Source organism: Orycteropus afer, unplaced genomic scaffold (genome assembly GCF_000298275.1).
Source record: "Orycteropus afer afer isolate SDZICR_OR568_19922 unplaced genomic scaffold, OryAfe1.0 scaffold00043, whole genome shotgun sequence".
NCBI lineage: Eukaryota > Metazoa > Chordata > Mammalia > Tubulidentata > Orycteropodidae > Orycteropus > Orycteropus afer.
This window is the reverse complement of record NW_006921630.1, coordinates 5,248,158-5,254,253: the sequence shown is the minus strand read 5'-3', so window position 1 is coordinate 5,254,253 and position 6,096 is coordinate 5,248,158.

Below are 6,096 nucleotides of genomic sequence, written 5' to 3'. Positions count from 1 at the left end.
TCGGCTTCTACACGCTTGTGAGCCATTTATCTAAGATAAATTTCTCTCTCTCTCTCTTTCTCTCTCTATAAATATATATATATACTTTGCTGGTTTTTGTGTTTCTCTAGAGAACCCAATCCAACACAGCTCCTAAATCTGTCTTTAACTTAAATGTGCAGTAAGTTGGAAGAGTGAGGTGCTGTTCATTTCTAAGGTCATTCAAATGTTTGTTTTAGTATATAGTGTATCTTTCTATTCATTAAAAACATTAAACACTTCCAGATACACAAAAATATCTTTAACATAATACAGTAATAATAGTGCTGTGATGAGTGTGGCAAAGTAGTACTGATTTATTACCAACTATTATACGTACCTCAAATTTTTAATATAATAGGCTTTATGGAAGATGGTTCATCTATGGCTTGTACACAAAAAGTTCATAACTCTGGGAATACATGTAATCCATTTTTTTCATCTTCTTACCTAGTTCAAATGTCTAAGGATACTGATAGAGAACATGAAGATAAATGAACAGATTAAAGAGATATGTAGAATGTAAAATCTGTAAATTTGGGAAAGTGATTGGATCTGTGGTGTAAACAGAAAGTGAAGACTTCTTCTCATTTTCTATGCTGTAGCAACTGGTGATCATGCCATTTACTGAGACTGGGAATATAGGAGGAAGACCAGGTTGGAAGATGACTTTGAAGAAAGTTCTGTTTAGGGCATATGGAGTTTACAGGACCTTTGCAACATCTAAGTGGAAATGGGAGTTATTTGATTTGACACACACGCACACACACACACACACACACGACCTTTAAGCTCAGCAAAATTCTGGGCTAAAGTGGAAGAGGATGAGATGGTAATCACAAAAATAGATGAGAACATAAATGAAAACATTACAATAAGATCATTATGACCGAATAATACAATTGCTACTCTCGGGAAACTAACCTAATAATTTTGAATTATACTAAGGGATTCCTAAAATGGAGTGATGTAAAATACATGTCCATCTTTGATGGAAAATACCATGGCAAAATATTAAGATGAGCAGGTAAGAATTCTAAGAACAAAATGTCAAGACAGTAAAATGATGGTCAGAGACAGAGTTATAAACAGGGCTGACAGGTTTTGGCATTGCCTGACTTCTGTGCATGCTTCACACCAACTCAGCAGCAGAGTCCTTCAGGGCCTGGGGTGAACATAGCATTATCTCAGAAGAGGACCAGTCGATATGATCAAACATTCCCTGGATGGGGAGGAGACAGTAGATTTGTTTTTGCACCAATCTACATTTTACCAACTCATTTTCTAAGCATGTGGGCATGGATTATACGCACATCTGCAGGCATTTAAAAGAGAGCATGCTCAACTCCCTGATGAAATCTGGGTGGAAAGTAGACCAGCATTTGTATTTAATACAGCTTAAAAAAATGAAGGTTATCCAGAGAAACAAATTTAGGCATCGCTCAAACAATTTATGGGGGAAAAGCTGCTTCTAGTATTGTTTCCACAAACGGTATCCCTTAAAAATAGATTGTCTTAGTTTCATCTCATTATTCAACTCTCTCTCTCTGGAAGGAGCTCTGGTGGTGCTGTGGTTAAGGCATTGGGCTGCTAACTGTGAAAGTTGGCAGTTCAAATCCACCTGCTGCACCTGTAAAGATTTAGAGCTGAGTCAGACCCGACTCTATGGCAGTGCATTTGGTTTTATTGGGAGGGGCAATTTTCTTATAAAAACTCATTCGCAGGTATTAATAGCAAAAAGATTCAAGCAGCAAATAATGAATGACCCACAATATGGATAGACAGCTAGAGTCAGTGTTAATGACTTTCTTGATGCAGACACAGAAAGTCACAAATGGTCCTCACGATTTCTTTGTAATCTATATCATGGCTCTCCTCCAACAGCCTAGACAAGCAAGTCCTGTTCCGTTATTTGCCTTCCCTTTTGGATATGCAGCGTATAAAGCTGCTTTATGTTAACATGAGAAGTATACATGAAATGCACTATAAATATTTGTTTACAAATAAATTATTGGATAAGCTGTAAGTTACTTTTAAAATAACAAGAGACTGAGTTTGTTTTTTCCAAATATATTTATTTACCATATTCTTCACATATACAGTATTCTACCATTACATCTATATAATTTTATTTTTTTTTAAACTTAAGTCAATGTTAATACAATGTACATTAAACAGTCATGGTACCACTGATTAGACAAACTAAGATTTTGAGGAAGGAGAGAAGATACAAGAATTCAGGAAAAGATCAAGAATTAGAAGAGACATCTTGAATAGAAAAACTTTTAAGATAACTTCAGTTTTAAAAGACCCTCCTGCTCTCAGAATAGCATGGATGAATGAATGTACAAGCTGGAAAGGTACACAGGAAACTCTACACTGGCCCAAATGGCAGCACCGTGACTAGGCCTGAGCTCCCATCCCACCCAATAATTGGCATTGGCACTGGCACATCTGCACACAGTACTTCAAACTCTTTCTCTCAACTACTGGGACCATGAGCTGCTTCATGTTACAAAGGTCCTTAAAACAAACAGAAAATATACCTAACCACTTAATTAATACAAACGAAAACACTTCAAAGCCTGACTGAAGTAGTTGCTAGCTTAAAGGTTAGCACTCCATTGGGAATATGTGGACAGCAGAAATATGAATGTAATAATGTAGGAATGGGGCAGAAAACATTCAGGAAAAAAGGAGTACAGAGGTGGTTTTAGAGGTTTTTTTGTTTTAGTTTTACCTGTATTACTCTGAAATTAACCTTGTTAAAAATGACTGAGCAAATTCCATCATAGGAAAAGACCCTATTATATCCACCAGGGAGCTCTGGTGGCACAGTGGTTAAGGCATGTGGCTATTAACCAAAACACCAGCAGTTCAAGCCCACCACACGTTCCGTGGGAGAAAGATGAGACAGTCTGTTTCTGTAAAGATTTACAGCCCTAGAAACCTTATGGGCAATTCTACCCTATCCTACAGGGTTGCTGTAAGTTGAAGCAAACTCAATGGCAGTGGGTTTGGGTATTATATCCATCAAGGTGCAAGACCAATACACATCATCCCGAAAGTCTGTTAAAAACAAACATACCAAAAAAAAAAAAAAGTATTTTTGGGGAACTGCACCATTTGAAACATCCCCATTTTTAAAAGATACCAATGAGGTTAAGAATTTATGGAGTAAATACAAAGAGTTTTAGAATTTATACAGGGAACAAATACATGAGTCCCTATTTCTCCCAGGGCTAGTGCCTTGCAACAACCCTATGAGGTAGTTACTATCCCCATTTTACAGATGAGGAAAATCATGGCTCTGATCAATTAAGTCATGTTGTGCAACTGGTATTAAGTACAGGGCTATCTTACTCAAAAGCCCATGGGTCTTTTTACTACACCAGGAGAGGACTGGGGTGCCAAGCAAAAGGAAATCAGGCCCACTATCCCTATCTCAATCAGAAGTAGCCCTTTTACCTGTTTTACATGCTGGGCTTAAGTGTGTGTAACATTTTGAAAAGGTTCCATAACCAAAAAGTTTAAGCTATTGCATTATATCATGACATCTTGTTACAATAGAGTAATATTAACCTTCAATTATTTTCTCCCACATAAAACAATGAGCTTTACTCAAAATTACTTACTCCTAAATAAAACAAAGACATCTTTTTACATAAAAGACTTCAACAATTCATAAATGGCTTTTTTTTTTTTTTGGCTATGTGGCCCAAATGACCACCTTTTAAACACACAATGTCTTAAGTTTTCCTTTATGTCTTCAATTTTTGTCAAGCAAGTATAAAATTTTAAATTGTGAAAAAGTGCTCATACTAAGTAAATGAATTCCACAATAAAATCCATGTTTGCATATTTATACTATTTAAAATACTATTCTTTCTTAACATGTCAGCATGGTTATCTGTCATTATTACTTGTGGTTGTTAAAAGAAAAATGTTTTCCCTGACTTCTTTTGTTTAGGATTGCCCAACCTTCCTTCTGAGGAGTGGCTAGTGGGTTTGAACCGCCAGCGGTCTGGTTAGCAGGCAAGTGTCTTAGCCACTATGCTACCAGAGCTCCCAATAAAGGTGCTAGAAGATCAAATTAGAGATCTGATAAGAAAATGAAATATCTACTTAGTTGTTTTCCTGGATAATACAATATAATGGTTACTACCAGTAACACTTCTATAGGAAAGAAATTCTCAACTCACTTTTCAGAAGGAAAAATGTCCTCCAACTGAAAACAATTTCATGCAAAATAGTAAAAATAAGTAAATGTTTCTGAAACATAGTGGCAAGAGTATTTTAGTTCTAGGTTTTTTTCACTTGTTTGTTTAAAGTATAGGTAGCGATATAATAAAAGACTTTAGTTAAAAGTAGCTACAAAAAACTATGGCTATCAAACTACCTTCTTTTACAGAAAGTGGCCATTCCTTCAACTGTTAATGTTTTTCTGAAAACTTGACAGTCTTAGCATTCTAAATAGTCTATAGCTCAACACACAATCATTTGCTGTCACTTAAAATCTTGGGGCGTGGGAAATCACCAGTAAACAAAAAAGAAAATGACAGTTTAAGAAAACAGCCTCAATTAATCCAACAAATATAGTATTCAGACCCACTAGAGTGACAAAATCTTTTCAGGATTGGACATTCACATTAATTCCTAACAGAAATATAGACTAAGAACTCATTTTTCTTGACAGTGAAATTCTCATTCTTGCTTCAGAAGATCGGCCTCCCAATATTCAAGACTCACACAAACGTGGTTTCTCAGATCCCTTATTATACTTAAAATGTAGTTATAAATTCAATTTAATTAAAATTTTAAAATTTTAATTTTTAAGAATAATGTCAAATTAGGGCTATATTAAAAGCAGTCTTTTAGAAGGCTGTGATTCCATTACAATGGCAATACCACTATAAAGAGGATTACTTCAGGAGAACACAGGCATACTTAAAATATATAACCTCCTCTGAGGTTCATTTTTGTCTGTTGAAAAAGGACTTCACTACACTATTCTTTTTAAGTTTTTATTGTGAACTGGGTGGAAATTTACAGAAAAAAAAAGTGGTTTTCCATTTAACAATTCATACACATTTTTCGCTTTGTGACACTCATTTGTAGTCACTAAAAAGTAACAGCATTCTTCCCACTTCCTCCCTCAGTTTACTGTTTTCATTCATCCTTCTTTCTACCCCTTCCTGCCTGCTGAGCTTTATCCCTGGGGAAATGTTGTCCTTTTGATCTTATATGCATATGGTTTGTTGTTCTAAGGGGTGCTGACCCCACCGGTGTTACTGTTCACTGTACAAGTGGTTTGTCTATTGTGTGGCTGAAAGCTGAGCCATGGGAGTGAGTTCAGTTCTAGGCTTCAAGGGTGTGCTAAGGGCTACAATTTACAGGAGTTTGGATTTCACTTTTGAAAACTGCCAAAATTCATCTGCATCAAAGGTATAGTGAGTGAGGTGGGTGTTTTTGGTCCAAATTAATTTGTGACTATTAAGAAACTTTGTTAATCTTCTTGTGAGACTCAAACTGAATTTAAAACAATTTCAGAAGTTCTCAAAGCATTCTTAATAACAGAACTATTAGAATAGCAAGACACCTTTCAAGCTGGATGCTCCAAGTAATAATCATCATCGCAATATTCGTAAGTCTCACATCTTTGGATGGGAAGCTGAATTGCACTGCCTCTGATATCCCTTCCAATGTTTAATCTTTATGAATGTAATCAGATTTCATACATATAAAGTAATTCCTCCATAGTACACTATATTAGGAAAAAAAACCCCAAACTCACTGCCGTCTAGTTGAACCCAACTCATGGTGATCCCTCCTTGGGCTTCCAAGGCAGGTGGAAGTAGATTGCTCAATCTTTCTTCCCAGGAGTAGCTGATGGGTTTGAACCTCCAGCCTTCTGGTTAACAGTCAAATGCCTTAGGCACTGCATCACCAGAGCTCTCTCATAACATGGAAATACCATGCAACAGAGTGTATTTCCTTGAAAACAATCACATTCTAATTTGTTTCACATAAAAGTAAATATATATATATATGTGTGTGTATATATATATATATATATAT